The sequence below is a fragment of the Bos mutus genome, chromosome 10 (assembly GCF_027580195.1).
Source record: "Bos mutus isolate GX-2022 chromosome 10, NWIPB_WYAK_1.1, whole genome shotgun sequence".
NCBI classification, from domain to species: Eukaryota; Metazoa; Chordata; class Mammalia; order Artiodactyla; family Bovidae; genus Bos; species Bos mutus.
The window spans coordinates 34,583,580-34,605,288 of NC_091626.1; the positions used below are offsets into that span (position 1 = coordinate 34,583,580).

At 40.1% G+C, this 21,709-nt stretch overlaps 1 protein-coding gene and 1 non-coding gene across 2 annotated transcripts in view; both read right to left on the bottom strand.

Moving 5' to 3' along the window:
* SYT16 (synaptotagmin 16) overlaps positions 1-21,709 on the bottom strand; it is a 113,423-nt gene that overhangs the window by 48,683 nt on the left and 43,031 nt on the right.
* On the bottom strand, positions 16,589-16,728 carry LOC138989623 (small nucleolar RNA SNORA7). Its single transcript, XR_011465880.1, has one exon. It is a non-coding gene; the product is annotated as a small nucleolar RNA SNORA7 (small nucleolar RNA).

The window sequence follows — 21,709 nt, forward strand, 5'->3', positions numbered from 1 at the left end:
CCCAGAGGAGCCTAGCAGGCTACAGTCCATGAGATCTCAAGAGTCAGGCATGACTTAGTGACTAAATAACAACAACATATCATGCCTCTTTCTTTAACATGCTTTGTCATGCACATGCATACTCATGGCTATGACTATTACATGGCTTACACAGTCCAGCTATAGTTTCTACTGATAAAATGATGCAAATAAATGCATTAAAATTTCATAGGGTACCACAAAAAAACACCTCAATTTTCAGACACTGAACCAATTGAACAAGCCTAGCACCACTGAATGAGAAATGCTGCCCTGGGTACAGTAATGTCCCTTGTTCTCTCTATATTCTTAACTGCCATGAACAGTTTACCTTCTATGACTTTTCTTACTTACATTTTCCAAGTGGGTTTTTCTGTAGCTGTGACTTCTCTAACACCTTCAAAGAATTGCAGTCTTAACTCATTGTTCTCTAGTCTGTCCTCTTAGTGTCTAACATACAATTAGAAATAAAACAAATGCTTCAGTAATTAATAAACACATAAACTTAAAATCAGTATAATACCATATTAGTTGGAGTTCTCTAGAGTAACAGAACCAAAGTAGAAAAAAAATACATACACACACACACAACTGGCTCCCATGTAATTATGGAAGCAGAAAAGTCCAAAAAACTGCAGTTGGCAAGCTGGAGACCTGGGAGAGCCAGTGAGTCATTCCATCCTGACTGAGAGAACCAGGAGAGCCAATGGTATAAGTTCCAGTCTGAGGGCAGGAGAAGATCAATGTTCCAGCTCAAGGAGTCAAGCAGGCAGAGCTCCCCCTTGCTCAGGTCTTCAGTTGATTAGGTAAGGCACACCCACCTTAGGGAGGGCAATCTGCTTTATTCTGTTGACCAGTTCAAATGTTAGTTCAGTTCAGTCGCTCAGTTGTGTCTGACTCTTTGTGATCCCATGGACTACAGCACAACAGGCTTCCCTGTCTGTCACCAACTCCTAAAGCTTGCTCAAACTCATGTCCATCGAGTCGGTGATGCCATCCAACTGTTTCATCCTCTGTTGTCCCCTTCTCCTCCTGTCTTCAATCTTTCCCAGCATCAGAGTCTTTTCTAAAGAGTCAGTTCTTCACATCAGAGGTGAAAGTATTAGAGCTTCAGTTTCAGCACCCATCCGTCCAATGAATATTCAGGACTGATTTCCTTTAGGATGGACTGGTTTGATATTATTGCAGTTCAAGGGACTCTCAAGAGTGTTCTCTAACACCACAGTTCAAAAGCATCAATTCTTTGGTGCTCAGCTTTCTTTAGAATCCAACTCTCACATCCATACATGATTACTGGAAAAACCACAGCCTTGACTAGATGGACATTTGCTGGTAAAGTAATGTCTCTGCTTTTTAAAATGCTGTCTAGGCTTTTCAAGGCAATGGCACCCCACTCCAGTACTCTTGCCTGGAAAATCCCATGGACAGAGGAGCCTGGTAGGCTGCAGTCCATGGGGTCGCTAGGAGTTGGACACAACTGAACGACTTCACTTTCACTTTTCACTTTCATGCATTGGAGAAGGAAATGGCAACCCACTCCAGTGTTCTTGCCTGGAGAATCCCAGGGACAGGGGAGCCTGATGGGCTGCTGTCTATGGGGTCGCACAGAGTTGGACATGACTGAAGCGACTTAGCAGCAGCAGCAGGCTTTTCACAGCTTTTCTTCCAAGGAGCAAGCATCTTTTAATTTCATGGCTGCAGTCACCATCTGCAGTGATTTTGGAGCCCAGAAAAATAAAGTCTGACACCGTTTCCACTGTTTCCCCATTTTTTCCCATGAAGTGATGGGACCGGTGCCATGATCTTAGTTGTTTTCAATGTTGAGTTTTAAGCCAGCTTTTTCACTCTTCTATTTCACTTTCATCAATAGGCTCTTTAGTTCCTCTTCACTTTCTGCCATAAGTGTAGTGTCTTCTGCATATCTGAAGTTATTGATATTTCTCCTGGCAATCTTGATTCCAGCTTGTACTTCATCCAGCCCAGCATTTCACATGATGTACTCAGCATATAAGTTAAATAATCAAGGTGACAATATGTCAAAATCAAAGGAGCCTTGATGTGCTCCTTTCCCAATTTGGAACCAGTCCGTTGTTCCATGTCCAGTCTAACTGTTGCTTCTTATCTCACATACAGGTTTGTCAGGAGGCAGGTAAGGTGATCTGGTATTTCCATCTCTTGAAGAATTTTCCACAGTTTGTTGTGTTCCACATAGTCAAAGTTTTAGGCATAGTAAATAAAGCAGAAGTAGATATTTTTCTGGAACTCTCTTGCTTTTTCTATGATCCAACAAATGTTGGTAAATTGATCTCTGTGTTTCCTCTGCCTTTTCTAAACCCAGAGTGAACATATGGAAGTTCTCGGTTCATGTACTGTTGAAGCCTGGCTTGGAGAATTTTGAGCCTTACTTTGCTAGCGTGTGAGATGAGTGCAATTGTGAAGTAGTCTGAACATTCTTTGGCATTGCCTTTCTTTGGGATTGGGATGAAAACTGACATTTTCTAGTACTGTGGCCACTGCTGAGTTTTCCAAATTTGCTGACATATTGAGTGCTGCACTTTCACGGCATCATCTTTTAGGATTTGAAATAGCTCAGCTGGAATTCAATCATCTCCACTAGCTTTGTTCCTAGTAATTCAAATGTTAACCTCATCACAAACATCCGCCCAGACACACTCAGAATATTTGACTAACAATCTTGTTACCTCATGGCCCAGTCAAGTTGATATATAAAATTAACTATCACAAATACCATATAAAAGCCAAAGGGAGGAAGAATGCCAACAAGAAGCAGAGCATGCACAGGTTTTAATCCTAGCTCTGACAATTTCCAGTTGAATAATCTTGGGTCATCAATAAACCTCAGTTTACTCCTCCTTAAAAATTAGACCAGCTTTTTGTTCTTGCTATTCAGAAGCCTGAGGCCATACAGAACCTCTTGTACTACAAACTCACAGAAATGCTGATAAAATTAGAAAGACACCTGGTATTAGCCCAGAGGGGTAGCCAACTTGTTTGCAGGTCACAGACTGATATCTCAGATATGAATAGCCTTGGGATCATGCAAGGCTGGATTCAGCACCTCAGCATAAGACTTCTATTCTTCATGTACACCCATGGCTGATTCATGTCAATGTATGGCAAAACCACTATAATATTGTAAAGTAATTAGCTTCCAGTTAAAATAAATAAATTTAAAAAATAAAAGTGACTAAGGAAGCAAAAAAAAAAAAAAAAAACAGACTATTACTCTTTAAAAAATGCTGCCCCTTTCTTTGAAAAGAGGACTAGTAAAATTTCATCTAACAGTTTGTACTTAGAGAAGTGGGAAGAAAGCTTGCTATTTGTTTGGAGCTGTGAATGGAAAAAAAAAATTATCCTGTGAGAAATAAAAACATCAAGTCTTTACCTCTTACAGAAGTATAATATCAATGCAGGGCAGAAATCTGAAAGCAAGAAATTACTAAGCAAATCCAAGAGATTTTGTACTAACAGAGGCAAGTACAAAATTGTTCACTTCCATAAGCAAAAGTACAGGGGATTATATCCATCACCACATTCAAAAACAAATGCCTTCTGAAGATGAGCTCACCCACAAACACACAGAAGATAATACATAAGAGGCATTAAACTAGCATGAGGTGAAATGCAAAACAATCTAAGAATATATAGTAATCGTAAGCATATGTGGAAGAGTTATAAAAATCAGCCATGTATCAGGCCACAAAAGAAGCTTCAAAAATACAGTTAGACCACATTTTAATTTCAATGCAGTTAGAAATAAAACAAGACTTTTTTAAATTATAAAAATGCTTCTGGAAACCAGAAACCACAATTTTAAATAATTGATGGGTCAAAAAAAGAAACCCTAATTGGAATGATAAAATATTAATAACTAAAAAATAATGAACACATCACATATCATATACTTGTGGGATATAGTTAAAGTGGTACTTAAAGAAAATTTATGGATTAATTTAGAGTATATATTATGAGTCAAGAAAAAGATGAAAAAATTAATATGATAGAAATGTCAACTCAAGGTATTATTGATCAACAGATTAAACCAAACTACACAGAAGAAATAGAAAAGAAGAAAGCAAATATTAAAAAAATATAACTATAAAGAAAACACTAAAAAATACAGAAGATATTATAAAAACTATCTTTTAAAGATAAACCATTGACAAGGTTGATTCAGACAAATATAACTATAGACACTGTGGGCATTTAAGAATCACAAGAGAAAAAAGATTTAAATGTTTTTTGAAAAGAAAAAATAGAAAACACATAGACCAATAACCACTAAAAAAAGTAAAATGTAGAAAAACAATTCAAAAGGGACATATCACATGCAGATGGATTTATATGACTTTTTCTAGCCTTCAAAGGAAGGTAACTTGCTCTTTTATATAAGCTATTCTAGAAGGGAAAACCCATATCATTTATGAAATCAAAGAAGGTAATTTATATAGTAACTCAATTTCTGATGATCCTAGTTATAAACATCCTAAAGAGCAGCAAACAAAATTGAAATGTATTTTTAAAAATGCACTGAAAATAAAAATTCAGAGACGTTTAAATACTTGGAAATTATCTAAAGTATAAATAATCACGCTAATATAATCATCTCAATAGATGCATAAAATCATTAAGTAAATTTCAACACTTTCAAGAGTTTTTGCGATTAAAAAAAAAACTCTTCAGATACTAGGAATAAAAAGAAACATTGTCAACCTGAAATAGATAATCTACCATTCATCACACTCAAAGATAAACTTTAACATTCCTTACAGACTATACCAGGTTGCTCAGATGGTGAAGAATTCTCCTGCAATGCAGGAGATTCAGGTTCCATCCTTGGGTCAGAAATATCTCCTGGAGAAGGGAATGGCAACCCACTTCAGTATTCTTGCCTAGAAAATTCCATGGACAGAGGAGCCTGGTGGGCTATAGTCCATGGGGTCACAAAGAGTCGGACATGACTAATGCTTTCACTTTCAGAGACTATGTAAAACTTGGAAAACAAGGAATAAAATTCCAAAAGATCAAACTAAGTTAAAAAAAGAAGAATTGAGGTCAATTTTAAATTAAGAGTTCATTAAGGAGATCTCTGCCTCTGATCAAGACAGAAAAACAAATACTAAGTCTGCTCTCTCACATGAAACAACTAAAAACCTGGCCATAACTCATGGCTCGAAAAATACTAAACAAAGGCAATAAAAAATAGCAATTCCTAAGAGATGAGATATAAGCAAGTAAGTCCTATGATAGTCCAAGCTGATTACACGGAGAACGTTTTGAAGCCATTGTCTAGGGAAGGGGAACCCAGGCAAGGTTGGTGGTCTCCCTGATTTGAGGTGATAAAGCTAAGAGGCCAGGGGTGCCACACTATGAAAGCTCAGGAAACAGTATTAAAGAGGAGAGCTAAAAAGAGAGAGAAATCTAGAGATCTGCCATACTTGAGTTTTCAGCTGAAAACTGGTAAGTGAGCAAACTATGGAAAGAACCACTCAAACTGGTCAGGAAACAGTCCCTTGAACTCACACAGAGTCAAGAATAGTGCTCTGGTCCAACTAGCTAGAGTAGAAAATCTTATAATTGATGTGGCATTGAGTAAACCACTCAGAAGGGTTTTGGCTCAGTGGGGAAGAACAATTAAATCTAGATCAAACATTACTTAGGTCCTACCTAAAAAGGCTTAAAACAAAGACCTAAAAGGATCAAGCAGTTTTCAAATTGTTTAACCACAACTCAGAGCAACACTTAAGAATATTTCTATATCCAACATGCAACAAGATAAAATTCATGATGTATGACATTCAATCAAAACTTTCTAGGCACATTGAGAAGCAGAAAGATATTGTGTGTAATGAGGGGGAAAGTCAATCAATTGAAATGGAATAAGAAATGACACAGATAATAGAAAACATAGGCAATTCTTCGCCAAGGACATTAAAACAGTGACTATCACTGTATTCCATGTATTCAAGAAGTTAGAAGAAATTACGAACACAATAAGTAGAGAGTCAAATGAAAATTTTGAAGCTGAGAACTACACTAAAATGAAAAAACTAACACTGATTGGGATTAATCACAGAATTGGACAATAAAGAAGAAAAGAGTAGTGAGCTTGAAAACGGTAAAAGCAATTCAAAATGAAACACTGAGAAATATAATCACTGGGCAAAGATGAATAGAGCGTCAGTAGCAGTGGCACAATTTGAGGTAGCATAAAATATATATCAGAGAAGGCAATGGCACCCCACTCCAGTACTCTTACCTGGAAAATCCCATGGACGGAGGAGCCTGGTAGGCTGCAGTCCATGGCGTCGCTAAGAGTCAGACACGACTGAGCGACTTCATTTTCACTTTTCACCTTCACGCATTGGAAAAGGAAATGGCAACCCACTCCAGTGTTCTTGCCTGGAGAATCCCAGGGACGGGGGAGCCTGGTGGGCTGCAGTCTATGGGGTCGCACAGAGTCGGACACGACTGAAGTGACTTAGCAAAATATATATAATTGATGACCCTGAAGGAGAGAGGGGAGCAGGAAAAATATGTGAAGAAATCACGGCCAAACTTTTCCATATTTGATGCAAATTATAAACCCACCAATTCAAGAAGTAGAAAACATCCTAAGTCCAAGAAATATGGGAAAACTACACTAAGGCAAATCATAACCAAATTGCTAAAAACCAGTTGGTCTGCTAAGTCGCTTCAGTCGTGTCCAACTCTGTTCGACCCCATAGACGGCAGCCCACTAGGCTCCTCTGTCCCTGGAATTTTCCAGGCAAGAATACTGGAGTGGGTTGCCATTTCCTTCTCCAATGCATGAAAGTGAAAAGTGAAAGTGAAGTCGCTCAGTCCTGCCCGACTCTTCGAGACCCACCCCATGGACTGCAGCCTACCAGGCTCCTCTGTCCAATGGGATTTTCCAGGCAAGACTACTGGAGTAGGTGGCCATTGCCTTCTCCAAAAAACCAGTTGGAGATGGTCAGAAACAAAACAACACAATGAACCCTAATATAGACTATGAACTAGTCAACAATAATGTATCAATACTGCTTCATCAATTATAACGAAAGTACCACAACAATTTAAGATAAATAACAGGAGAAACAAGGCTGGAGGAGAGTATTTGGGAACTTTTCATACTTTTTACTTAATTTTTCTGTAAACCTAAAACTGCTCTGGGAAAGTAGTCTACTGATTTTTTTTTAAATAGAGGGGGAAAAAAGACACTATGAACAGAGAAATGTAGACAAGAATGTTAGGAGACTTCTCATTGTGAAATCTCACAGTGAAAAAATATTTTTAAAGTGCTAGAAGAAAAAGCTGAAAGTATTCTAGACCTAGAGAAAATATCTTTCAAAATACAAGGCAAAATAAAGACTTCAGAAAGAATCTAAGTGGCAAAAAAAAAAAAAGTTAAAAAGTCCTTCAAACAGAAGAAAAATGATACTAGACATAAATCTGCATCTACACAAAGAAATGAAGAGCACCTGAAATTACTATGTGGGTAAATACACAAAGACTTAGGTTCTTTTAAATTTTTTTAAGTGTCCCAAGTTTTACAACAGACTGGTTCCAAATAGGAAAAGTACGTCAAGGCTGTATATTGTCACCCTGCTTATTTAATTTATATGCAGAGTACATCATGAGAAATGCTGGGCTGGAAGAAGCACAAGCTGGAATCAAGATTCCCGGGAGAAATATTAATAACCCCAGATATGCAGATGACACCACCCTTATGGCAGAAAGTGAAGAGGAACTCAAAAGCCTCTTGATGAAAGTAAAAGTGGAGAGTGAAAAGTTGGCTTAAAGCTCAACATTCAGAAAACTAAGATCATGGCATCTGGTCCCATCACTTTGTAGCAAATAGATGGGGAAACAGTGGAACCAGTGTCAGACTTTATTTTTTTGGACTCCAAAATCACTGCAGATGGTGATTGCAGCCATGAAATTAAAAGATGCTTACTCCTTGGAAGGAAAGTTATGACCAACCTAGATAGCATATTCAAAAGCAGAGACATTACTTTGCCAACAAAGGTCTGTCTAGTCAAGGCTATGGTTTTTCCAGTAGTCATGGATGTCTGTGAGAGTTAGACTGTGAAGAAAGCTGAGCGACGAAGAACTGATGCTTTTAAACTGTGGTGTTGGAGAAGACTCTTGAGAGTCCCTTGGACTGCAAGGAGATCCAACCAGTCCATTCTGAAGGAGATCAGTCCTGGGTATTCTTTGGAAGGGCTGATGCTAAAGCTGAAACTCCAGTACTTTGGCCACCTCATGCGAAGAGTTGACTCATTGGAAAAGACCCTGATGCTAGGAGGGATTGGGGGCAGGAGAAGGGGATGACAGAGAATGAGATGGCTGGATGGCATCACCAACTCAACGGACATGAGTTTGAGTGAACTCCAGGAGCTGGTGATGGACAGGGAGGCCTGGTGTGCTGCGATTCATGGGGTCGCAAAAAGTCGGACACGACTGAGTGACTGAACTGAACTGAACTGAAGTTTTACATATGTGTTACAATATACAGATGTTAATTTTGACATTTCAGAATCTTTCTCTCTCAGGAAAGACATCTGGTTTTCTTTTATGAAAACATGCCTCCATGAGGTTTGAGTAGGCAAATAACTCAGACACTGGCAATGAGAGCCAACCTCAGAACTTTGCTATGTGTATGCATTAGTCACTCAATCATGTCCAACTCTTTGTGACCCCATGCATTGTAGCCTGCCCAGTTCCTCTATCCATGGAATTATCTAGGCAAGAATACTGGAGTGGGTAGCCATTCCCTTCTCCAAGGAATCTTCCCAACCCAGGGGTTCAACCCAGGGGTTGAACCTAGGTCTCCTGCATTGCATGCAGGTTCTTTACCATCTGAGCCACCAGAGAAGCCCTAGAACTCTACTGGAGATATTAAAAAAAGCTTCCCAGGTGGCACAGTGGTAGGTTCGACCCCTGGGTCAGGAAGATTCCCTGGAGTAGGAAATGGCAACCCACTCCAATATTCTTGCCTGAAAAATTCTATGGACAGAGGAGCCTGGTAGGCTGCAGTCCATGGGGTCACAAAGAGTTGGACACAACTGAGCCACTAAACACACACACACACTCCTGCAGCTGAGGTTAAGGTAGTAGGATATAGGCCTGTATCTGCCATCACCTAGGAGACAGTCTGCCTGAGAAAAAAACCAGCACAAAAAACAGTAGAATCAAGAATTTTGGATTCTTAATACTAAGACCCCCTGTGAAGTAGAGCCAATCGTTTTCATTTGGAAGCACAATTCACTGGGCTTTTCACTTCTGTGAACTAAAAAACTCTAGTGTGTGTGTATGTGTGTGTGTGTGCACGCATGCATGCACACGAGCATGTACACTTGAGCCCCTTTTGATTTAATTTCTGTCACTTGCACCCAAAAGGATTCTGACTGGTGTAGTCAAGTGCAAAGAGTATTACAGGTGAGAGTTAAGAGATCTCTGTTTTAGACTTTCCCCTGACAATACAGAATTATAAAATCTTGGCCAAGGAACTTTATATCGCTCTCTTCTCTGAATTTCTACAAGAAATGCTGTCTACATAATTCATTAAGCAAATAAGTATGTATTGCTTTGTGACATGTCTTCTAGCTTGACTATTTTAAAATCTTTATTAACATTTTATTCACTTATGCCTTATTTCCCCAGCTGAATTATATCCTTGATTCCTCCCACACAGCTGATGTATCCGCTGAACCCAAACACATTTACAGCACAGCTAATGTGAGTAAGCTAACCTGTTAGGGTTCTCTCAGTTTAAAAGAAATTTGTGATACTTTAAGAGTCAGAAACCACTGAGCATCTGAGTACAAACATAGTTTAAAGCAACCAAATACCACAAATACCACAACTAGGGCCCCAAATACCACAACTGCTCTCTGATTCCACAGCATTTATTTCATACTGACAAAGCTGCCCCATGTTTTGTCCCTTAAATACCATGATTCTCTGGAAGCAGAGTCCACGATAGGCCTTTACAGCCCCAAGATGGAGCTCGGTGCCCTTGACTCTGTCAGCATCCTGAAAGCACTGGCTGAACTGAACTCAGCTCCATCCAAAATTCACTTTATGTTCAGAAATATTTTCCTTCACTTATGAAGATAGGAAGTGAAAAGCCAAAGAATTTAGAATCAAAAGACACAGGTTTTAGCCTTGATCCTGCCACATGTTAGCTGTGTGACTTGTCCTTTGTTACTTGACTTTTCTGAGGCTTCCGTTCTTCATATGAAAATAATGATCCCTGCCTTCCCCTTTTTTAAGGTTTTGGTGAGGAACAAGAGCAATCATTAGGGGAGGGAGGAGGGAAGAGGGTTTAGGATGGGGAACGCGGGTATACCTGTGGCGGATTCATTTCCATATTTGGCAAAACTAATACAGTATTTTAAAGTTTAAAAATAAAATAAAATTTAAAAAATTAAATTAAATTAAAAATTAAAAAAAAAAAAGAGCAATCATTTGTAGGCAAAGGACTCTAAAAGCAAAATTTACTAAACCACAAAAACAAAGGAGAAAAGGAAAGATATACGCATTTGAATGCAGAGTTCCAAAGAATAGCAAGGAGAGATAAGAAAGCCTTCCTCAGTGATCAGTGCAAAGAAATAGCGGAAAACAACAGAACGGGGAAGACTAGAGATCTCCTCAAGAAAATTAGAGATAACAAGGGAACATTTCATGCAAAGATGGGCTCGGTAAAGGACAGAAATGGTATGGACCTAACAGAAGCAGAAGATATTAAGAAGAGGTGGCAAGAATACACAGAAAAACCGTACAAATAATATCTTCACGATCCAGAAAATCACAACAGTGTGATCACTCACCCAGAGCGGCCTTAGGAAGCATCATTATGAACAAAACTAGTGGAGGTGATGGAATTCCAGTTGAGCTATTTCAAATCCTAAAAGATGATGCTGTGAAAGTGCTACACTCAATATGCCAGAAAATTTGGAAAACTCAGCAGTGGCCACAGGACTGGAAAAGGTCAGTTTTCATTCCAATCCCAAAGAAAGGCAATGCCAAAGAATGCTTAAACTACCACACTATTGCACTCATCTCACACAGTAGCAAAGTAATGCTTAAAATTCTCTAAGCCAGGCTTCAGCAATAAGTGAACCGTGAACTTCCAGATGTTCAAGCTGGTTTTAGAAAAGGCAGAGGAACCAGAGATCAAATTGCCAACATCCGCTGAATCATCTAAAAAGCAAGAGAGTTCCAGAGAAATATCTACTTCTGCTTTATTGACTATGCCAAAGCCTTTGACTGTGTGCATCACAATAAACTGGAAAATTCTGAAAGAGATGGGAATACCAGACCATCTGACCTGCCTCTTGAGAAACCTGTATGCAGGTCAGGAAGCAACAGTTAGAGCTGGACATGGAAAACAGACTGGTTCCAAATAGGAAAAGGAGTTTGTCAAGGCTGTATATTGTCACCCTGCTTATTTAACTTATATGCAGAGTACATCATGAGAAAAGCTGGGCTGGAGGAAGCACAAGCTGGAATCAAGATTGCCAGGAGAAATATCAATAGCCTCAGATATGCAGATGACCCCACCCTTATGGCAGAAAGTGAAGAAGAATTAAAGAGCCTCTTGATGAAAGTGAAAAAGGAGAGTGAAAAAGTTGGCTTAAAGCTCAACATTCAGAAAACTAAGGTCATGGCATCCAGTCCCATCACTTCATGGCAAATAGGCGGAAAAACACTGGAAACAGTGGCAGACTTCATTTTTGGGGGCTCCAAAATCACTGCAGATGGTGATTGCAGCCATGAAGTTAAAAGACGCTTACTCCTTGGAAGAAAAGCTATGACCAACCTAGACAGCACATTAAAAAGCAGAGACAGTACTTTGCCAACAAAGGTCCATCTAGTCAAGGCTATGGTTTTTCCAGTAGTTATGTATGGATGTGAGAGTTGAACTAGAAAGAAAGCTGAGTGCTGAAGAATTGATGCTTTTGAACTGTGGTGTTGGAAAAGACTCTTGAGAGTCCCTTGAACTGCAAGGAGATCCAACCAGTCCATCCTAAAAGAAATCAGTCCTGAATGTTCATTGGAAGGACTGATATTGAAGCTGAAACTCCAATACTTTGGCCACCTGATAAGAAGAGCTGACTCATTTGAAAAGACCCTGGTGCTGGGAAAGATTGAAGATGAGAGGAGAAGGGGACGACAGAGGATGAGATGGTTGGATGGCATCATCAACTCCATGGACATGAGTTTGAGTGAACTCCAGGAGTTGGTGATGGACAGGGAGGCTTGGCATGCTGCAGTCCATGGGGTCGCAAAGAGTCAGAGACAACTAAGCGAATGAACTGAACAATGTACTCATTATATTATATATAATATCCCATTTAAAACTGAGTAATATGCTTAGAGGTAGCCATTGTATGCTCACTCAACAGAAGAAGTTCCTGGGATCCACAGAAATCAAGTAATGTGTAAGCTCTATCTGCCTCCAAAGCCCATATTCCTTCCATTACATTATTCTACTTGGTAAATACAAAGCAATATGCAAATAACAGGTGTTTCATTCCCCAGGTGCCAGGGAACCATGAAAAAAGAAAGGCTGGGCCTCAAATGATAAAGGACAAACACGATCAAAGTGGGACCCAAAGAGTTTCTGCTTATCCACAGTAGCTGGGATTGTCAAAATTCAGGTACGTGTCCCTAGACAACTTTTCCCTCCTATATCCGAAGCCAAAGATACTAACTGTTTATGCCCTCTTTCCTGATGAGGCTCAGAATCTGTAAATTCACTTCAAACAGCAAAATCCACTGATCAGAACTGCCTACAGAATGAAGCTACTATTCAAACTTGTGCCCTGTAAAGACAGCTTTCATTCTGTTTAGAGACTGTAGAGCAGAGGTACAGGCAAGCCTGGAATCAGGAGAGGAAAAGGAAAGATAATGCAAAGGAATTCACTTATTCAAAAGTCCATCTGCTAGGACTTCCCTGGTGATCCAGTAGTTAAAGAATCCACCTGCCAATTCAGGGAACATGGGTTTGATCTCTGGTCTGCGAAGATCCTGAATGCCATAGGGCAACTAAGCCCACGCACCGCAACTACTGAAGCCTGAACACTCTAGAGTCACCGCAATGAGAAGCCCATGCACTGAAAATAGAAATTAGCCCCCACTTGCTGCAACTAGAGAAATCCTGGGCACAGCAACAAAGACCCAGTGTAGTCACAAATAAATAATTTTAAAACATGCTTTAGAAAAAAAGTCCATCTGCTTAATAAACAGCATGAGATGCCAGTCCCAGGGCCTGATGTCAGACACAGTTGACAAATAAAAATAGACCCAGCCCTCACCTGGCAATTATAATCCCATTAACTCTCTTCTATGATATCAAAAGCCTTCAGAGGGCCAGAAAGCAGGCAGAAAAAGTGGGCTCATCTCAGAAAGCAGAAATAGCCTAGATGGGTCAGTAACTTCAAAGACTGCCAAGCATGCAGCTGGAACACTTGGCACTTAGATTTCAGAATTCATGTTCTCTTGGATTTTTAAAAAGGAAAAAACTGTGTACATATCATAATCTATTTAACACCCCAGTAGGGTCTGGGGCAACATCTTGTAATAAGATGCATTAATAATTAAAACATGCAAATATTCACTCTAAGATAAATAAGTGAAAGTTCTAAATAACCTCATCTCAGTTCAAGTAATCCCTGATATTTTGAAAAGATTCCGGTTTTCAAGGTCTTGGATTTGGAGATTCCAAATAAGGGTTTGTACACTTGTATCAAGGATAAATACTGCATATATCAATCTAAGATAAAAGTTAATTTTATGTGTCTGATCTCTAGAAGAGACATCCCAAATTATATGTTGGTGTTTAAAAAGCTATGCAAAATTTTTCCCCACAAGAATTATTGAGAAATATTTTTTTTAGATATAAGAATCTCAAATATTTAAAATCTTTTAAGATATTAAAGAAATCCATTTTTAGAATAAAACATAACTCTACGGGTTGGAGATAGCACAGAGTAACTGAAGAAATTATAAACATACAAGGTAAACATGAGAAGTGCTTATCTACCGAAACCCAGGAATGAACCAGAACTGTGGTGTTGGAGAAGACTCTCGAGAGTCCCTTGGACTGCAAGAAGATCAAACCAGTTCATCTTAAAGGATATCAGTCCTGAATATCCATTGGAAGGACTGATGCTGAAGCTGAAACTCCAACACTTTGGCCACCTGATGCAAAGAACTGACTCTTTGGAAAAGACCTGATGCTGGGAAAGATTGAAGGCATGAGGAGAAGGTGATGACAGAGGATGAGATGGTTGTATGGCATCACTGACGCTATGGACATGAATTTGAACAAGCTCCTGGAGTTGGTGATGAACAAGGAAGCCTGGCGTGCTGCAGTCCATGGGGTCACAAAGAGTCAGACGCGATTGAGCAACTAAACTGAACTGTAACATGAGAAAAGTAAAAGGACCTTGTGAACTGAGTTCCTGCCACAATTAAGCTGAAGGGGTCAGAAGCCCATGCTGCTGAAAATCACTTAATGTGGAAACCAGGGTTCTCAGGGCACCTGAGACCTGCTCTTGCAGCTCAAAGGCAAAGATGTTGAAGAAATGCAGTGACTTGTCCGCTGATGATGCACTCCGAGGTTGCTGCTTTTGAGTCCTACCTATTGATCCACACATGAAATGTGATACCACGGAGGAGGCTATTCCCTTGATCTTCCACAGCAAGGCAGCCTCATGCTTCCCTGCAGCCTCCCTGCTCTCTTGGCGCCAGTGCTCTGAAAGGTTCTGCCTTGAGCACTTGGCTCAGTCCACATGCTGGACCTGCTAATCTCAGACCACCCACAGCTTCAACTGCCACGTCCAGAACGGCGACTGGCAAAAGCAGTTCCTCCATTCCCTCCCAAGCTCTTCATTCATGCATTCAACACCAGCCTCCAGCCGGGGTCTCACTACAACCCCCACCATGGCCATCCTGCACCCACCTACTCCCAACCTTTATCCTTTATTCCCATCCTCATGTTTCTGTGTGCAGAATGACCTCTGCGCCCTCTATTCCCATTCACAATTTTTTATTGGAGTAAAGCTGATTTACAATGTTGTGTTAGCTTCATGTGTACAGCAAAATGATCCAGTCATACATATATATGACAATATATATATGTATATATATATGAAAGTGTTAGTCATTCAGTCGTGTCCAACTCTTTGTGGCCCCATGAACTGTAGCCCATCAGGCTCCTCTGTCCATGGCATTCTCCAGGCAAGAATACTGGAATGGGATGCCATGTCCTTCTCCAGGGGATCTTCCTGACCCAGGGATCAAACCCTGGTCTCCTGCATTGCAGGCAGATTCTTTACCATCTGAGCCACCTGGGGAGCCCATATATCTATACATATTCCTTTTCAGATTCTTTTCCCTTATAGACTATTACAAAATACTGAGTACAGTTTCCTGTGCTATACAGTAGGTCCTTGTTGGTTATCTAGTTCATATATTGTTGTTCTTGTTTAGTTGCTCAGTTCTGTCTGACTCTTTTGGTACCCCATGGACTATAGCCTAACAGTCTCTTCTGTCCACAGGATTTTTCAGGCAAGATTACTGGAGTGGGTTGCCATTTCCTCCTGTAGATCAAGGGATCTTCCTGATCCAAGGATTGCACCCATGTCTCCACGTCTCTTGCATTACAAGTGGATTCTCTACACCAAGCTGCCAGGGAAGCTCATTTTATATATAGAAGTGGGTATGTCAATACCAAACTCCTAATTTTAACATCATTCTTCAAAATGCTTAAACTTCTTTAGGATCTGTTCTCCCCTCCCTTTTCCAAAACACAAACCTGAGCTTGGGTTTCTTTCCCTTATTTTTGCTCCTCCTCCTGTCAGCGCTTACCCCAGTCAAAACATTTTACCAAAACAATTTAACATTCTCCATGTACTTGTACACATCACCTCTAGAGAGGCAGCTCTTTAAAAGTGGGAGCAGAGTCCCTCTCTTTGCATCCTCACAGCCAAGCTAGTGTAGTGTCAGACTAACAGCAGCTGCTCGATAAATATTTATTAAATGAAAGCAGTAATTAATTAGCCACATCCAACTATAGTGGGAAGAATTGGAACCCTCAAAGCATCAACCACAGAAAAGTACCTGTCACCATAATCAGGCACAGAGTGGGTGTTTAACACAGATGTGTCCAGTGGTTGTTATATATTTCACTAGAATTTATTCAACTCTTTATCTTGTATTTCTGATATACACAGATTAAATGGGCTTATGTGGTCTGGACGACAGCCCCAACTCTTAACAGGAAATAGCCTTTCACATTCCAAGTAGCTTATGAAGACGCCCTTGGAACAGAACCCATTGGTAAGCAGGGGTGGAAAGTAACCACTGTTCATCAAAATTAGCTTCTATGAATCTATTTCAATTTCTTTTTGCTAAACTTGTAAGTGAATATCTACTTGTCTCTTTAATAAAATTTAACACATTTTCCCTCATTAATTTCTTCCTGTATTCTACATTCTACTGTTCTTCTTCTTCTTCTTTTTTTTTTTTTTTTTAACTCTATTGCAGAATGTCTTCCAATCACCAGCTACTAAGCAAACTGGGAATAGAATGGGTACCTCAGTCAAGCTTGCTTTCCCTCCTGACTCTGAGGGAGTCATTATACTAGCCATTCTCCAGATGTGATCCTGGGAGGTTCAGTTCAGTTCAGTCAGTTCAGTCGCTCAGTCATGTCCAATCCCTTGTGACCCCATGAATCACAGCACTCCAGGCCTCCCTGTCCATCACCAACTCCCGGACTCTACCCAAACTCATGTCTGTCAAGTTGGTGATGCCATCCAGCCGTGTCATCCTCTGTCGTCCCCTTCTCCTCCTGCCCCCAATCCCTCCCAGCATCAGGGTCTTTTCCAATGAGTCAGCTCTTCGCATGAGGTGGCCAAAGTACTGGAGTTTCAGCTTCAGCATCAGTCCTTCCAATTTACACCCTGGACTGATCTCCTTTAGGATGGACTGCTTGGATCTTCTTGCAGCCCAAGGGACTCTCAAGAGCCTTCTCCAATACCACAGTTCAAAAGCATCAATTCTTCAGGGCTCAGCTTTCTTCACAGTCCAACTCTCACATCCATATGTGACCACTGGAAAAACCATAGTCTTGACTAAATGGACCTTTGTTGGCAAAGTAATATCTCTGCTTTTGAATATGCTATCTAGGTTGGTCATAACTTTCCTTCCAAGGAGTAAGCGTCTTTTAATTTCATGGCTGCAATCACCATCTGCAGTGATTTTGGAGCCCAAAAAAATAAAGTCTGACACTGTTTCCACTGTTTCCCATCTATTTCCCATGAAGTGATGGGACCGGATGCCATGATCTTAGTTTTCTGAATGTTAAACTTTAAGCCAACTTTTTCACTCCCCTCTTTCACTTTCATCAGAGGCTCTTTAGTTCTTCTTCACTTTCTGCCATAAGGGTAGCGTCATCTGCATATCTGAAGTTATTGATATTTCTCCTGGCAATCTTGATTCCAGCTTGTGCTTCATCCAGCCCAGCATTTCTCATGATGTACCCTGCATATAAGTTAAATAAGCAGGGTGACAATATACAGCTTTGACAAACTCCTTTTCCTATTTGGAACCAGTCTGTTTTCCATGTCCAGTTCTAATTGTTGCTTCCTGGCCTGCATATAGGTTTCTCAAGAGGCAGGTCAGGTGGTCTGGTATTCCCATCTCTTTCAGAATTTTCCACAGTTTATTGTGATGCACACAGTCAAAGGCTTTGGCATAGTCAATAAAACAGAAATAGAGGTTTTTCTGGAACTCTTTTGCTTTTTCGATGATCCAGCGGATGTTGGCAATTTGATCTCTGGTTCCTCTGCCTTTTCTAAAACCAGCTTGAACATCTGGAAGCTCACGGTTCATGTATTACTGAAGCCTGGCTTGGAGAATTTTGAGCATTACTTTACTAGCATGTGAGATGAGTGCAATTGTGCAGTAGTTTGAGCATTCTTTGGCATTGCCTTTCTTTGGGATTGGAATGAAAACTGACCTTTTCCAGTCCTGTGGCCCCTGCTGAGTTTTCCAAATTTTCTGGCATATTGAGTTTAGCACTTTCACAGCATCATCTTTCAGGATTTGAAATAGCTCAACGTACCCTGCTTTTTTATCTTCATTTTTTACCCCCTTAATTCAATGGATTCAGTGTTGTTAAGAGCTATTGTAATACAATAAAGAGATGAACAGAATCATATAATTCTGACCAAATAATTCAAAGTACAAATCAAAGCAATATACAAGCACAAATAGAAACAATGTGTATTGTCAAAAATAAGATGTTAAACAATTGAGCTATGTGTCCTTGGAACTACTTCACCCTGAGTTCTAGAACAAACACTAAAAGTGATCATGATGCAGGTTGAAGTTAAGGGGGCGACCATTTCCATCAACGTGTCAAATAACCTGAAGGTTGGAATCTGACCCTAAAACACCCTAGGGGCAAGATTTGACCCTCCACAGGGCTTCCCTTGTAGCTCAACTGGTAAAGTATCTGCTTGCAATGCAGGAGACCTGGGTTCAATACCTGGATTGGGAAGATCCCCTGGAGAAGGGAAAGGCAATCCACTCCGGTGTTCTGGCCTAGAGAATTCCATGGACTGTACAGTCCATGGGATTACAAAGAGTCAGACATGACTGAGCGACTTTCACTTTTCACTTTCAGGGCTTCCCAGGTGGTGCTAGAGGTAAAGAACCTGCCTGCCAATGCAGGAGACAAAAGAGATACAGGTTAGATCCCTGGGTTGGGAAGATCCTCTGGAGAATGGAATGACAACCCATTCCAGTATTCTTGCCTGAAGAATTGCATGGACAGAGGAACCTGGCAGGCTATAGTCCATAGGGTCACAAAGAGTCAGACACAACTGAAGCAATTTAGCACAGCACTCAAAAATTACCCATCTCGTCCAGGACAATAGATAGGCATATGGAAACGTGAGGTCACTTTAAAAAAAAGACACTGCACCTGTCATAGCCACAAAAGACACAAGACAAACTTGGTCTGCAGGTACGATGTTCAGTCAAGTTCACCCTTGACAGTAAAGCTTCTGTCATTTTCTGGAAGATGACTGTGCTGACAGACAAAAAATTGACAGTTTTTATTTCAGAGTGAGGGGTAAGGGTTTTGAGGGTTATTTAAAACAGCTTTGAATTGTGGTGCTGGAGAAGGCGCTCGAGAGTCCCTTGGACAGCAAGGAGATGGATCCAGTCTATCCTAAAGGAAATCAAGCCTGAATATTCACTGGAAGGACTGATGCTGAAGCTGAAGCTCCAATACTTTGGCCACTTAATGTGAAGAGACCATTCATTGGAAAAGACCCTAATGCTGGGAAAGATTGAAAGCAAGAGGAGAAGGGGGTGACAGAGAATGAGATGGTTGGATGGCATCACTGACTCAATGAACATGAGTTTGAGCAAACTCCGGGAGATAGTGAAGGACAGGGAAGCCTGCCGTGCTGCAGTTCATGCAGTTGCCAAGAGTCGGACACAACTGAGCAATTGAACAATGACAATATTGTAAATCATCTTGTGATAGTTTCAGGCAAACAGTGAAAGGACTCAGCCATACATATACATGCATCCATTCTCCCCTAAATCCCCCTTCCACCCAAGCTGCCAAGTAACACTGAGCAGAGTTCCATGTGTCACGCAGCAGGTCCTTATTGCGTGTCCATTTGGAGTATGACCTACCTGTGCATTTACAGCTGATGTATTTCTAAAACTACAGAATTAAAAAATAAACAAAATCTGATGAGGGTACCCAAAATAATGAGGGATAAAAATTTATTTCATACATGGTAATGACATTTTCACTAGATAAATGGGCTGGGAAAAAATCTGTTTACCAAAATACTCTATTCCTGGGGAAAAGAAAATATTAACCATTCCTACTTTAACACTTCCTTAATTAGCGTTCTAAAATTTTGTTAAATGTACCTTAATGAGTTTTTTCTTAACTAAATTTGGAACCTCCCCAATCTACCAATATTATGTTTAATCAGATTTTCAAAACTTGTTAATGATACTTTTGTCTGCAAAATTTACCAGGCATTTAGAGGTAATAGACATTGTCATTATTCAGTCATTACCCTATGTGGATTCATTTTTATAAACTCAAATAAATGATATATTTATAAATGCAAGTAAGGATGTGTTGCTGCTGCTGCTGCTGCTAAGTCACTTCAGTCATGTCCAACTCTGTGCGACCCCATAGACAGCAGCCCACCAGGCTCCCCCGTCCCTGGGATTCTCCAGGCAAGAACACTGGAGTGGGTTGCCATTTCCTTCTCCAATGCATGAAAGTGAAGAGTGAAAGTGAAGTCGCTCAGTCATGTCTGACTCTTAGCGACCCCATGGACTGCAGCCTACCAGGCTCCTCCGTCCATGGGATTTTCCAGGCAAGAGTACTGGAGTAGGGTGCCATTGCCTTCTCTGAGAATATATTGGGTATTGGCTAAATGAAAGCATCCTAAGCTAATGGATACTACAAAATAATAGGATTGAAATTGTCACAATTTAGAGAAATTTTTAAGTAAATGATTTCTGACCCTCCTAAATGTCATAATTAAAATAGTATTAGGAGAGTATGCTATTTTAATTCTGATCACACAAGGAAAGAAATTAAAACCAAAAATACTAAGTGGCTTTTCCATAGTGAAGAAAATGATAAAAGTTATCTTCAAATAATCCTACATTTCTGACATTTCAAATTTTATTAAGATATTCAGTTGCTGACAATAATTCCAACATTCACCTACCTTCTTTATTTTTAGGATTCTACCATCTTTCTTTTATAATCTGACTTTCCTTCCACTTTCCATGTTTCTCTTTCTTTCAACTTATTGGGTCATTTATCTCAGGATTCCTGTTTCATTCATCTATGCTACTGAATTCCCTCCTAACCTCTCTAGCCATTGTCAAAGTAATTCACCTGCTATTCTGAACTCTATAAAATTCCCTTCCAAATTTATAGTCTGAAAATTGTGCTGCTGCAATTTTTTAGAATTTTAGTATCTGCAGCCTCTTGCAGATGAAGTCCATCTTTCCTGAATAGGCCCTTTCTCATGTCCAGATTTCCTAATTTACCCAGGGAGGTGAGCCTTCCAATACCAGATAAATCTAAAGCCTTCTTCTTTGGCCAAACTCACACACACAGACACCACCCACACTTACCTTCAGTACAAGGCCTAGATCCTTGGTATCAAGCATCACTGAGTTAGAGTCACCACTTGATCCAGATTTCCTAATTTACCCAGGGAGGTGAGTTTGCTATCAAGTCAGTGCCTGAGTCATGATGCAGGTTCCCCATCATCATCTACTTGTGTGATATAGAGCAAGTTCAGTATATCCTCCAGGTCCCAGCTTCCCAGACCGTAGCATGCAGGGACTCTGATTTCTAAATTATTTTCAGTCCTAAAACACTATCACTTACAGGCTTACATTTGCCTTTCTTGTTTTCACAATCGGTAGAATTTAAAAGATGTCCCAAAGTTCAGCTACCCTTCACGTAGATTAGTAACTATTTGCCTTTCAAATGAGGTTGAACTATTTTTTTCCACCTTTGAAATATACTGTGAACATCATCTCCATTTCTGAACAGCTTCACGGTGTTTTTCTAACTATAGTGTTTGTG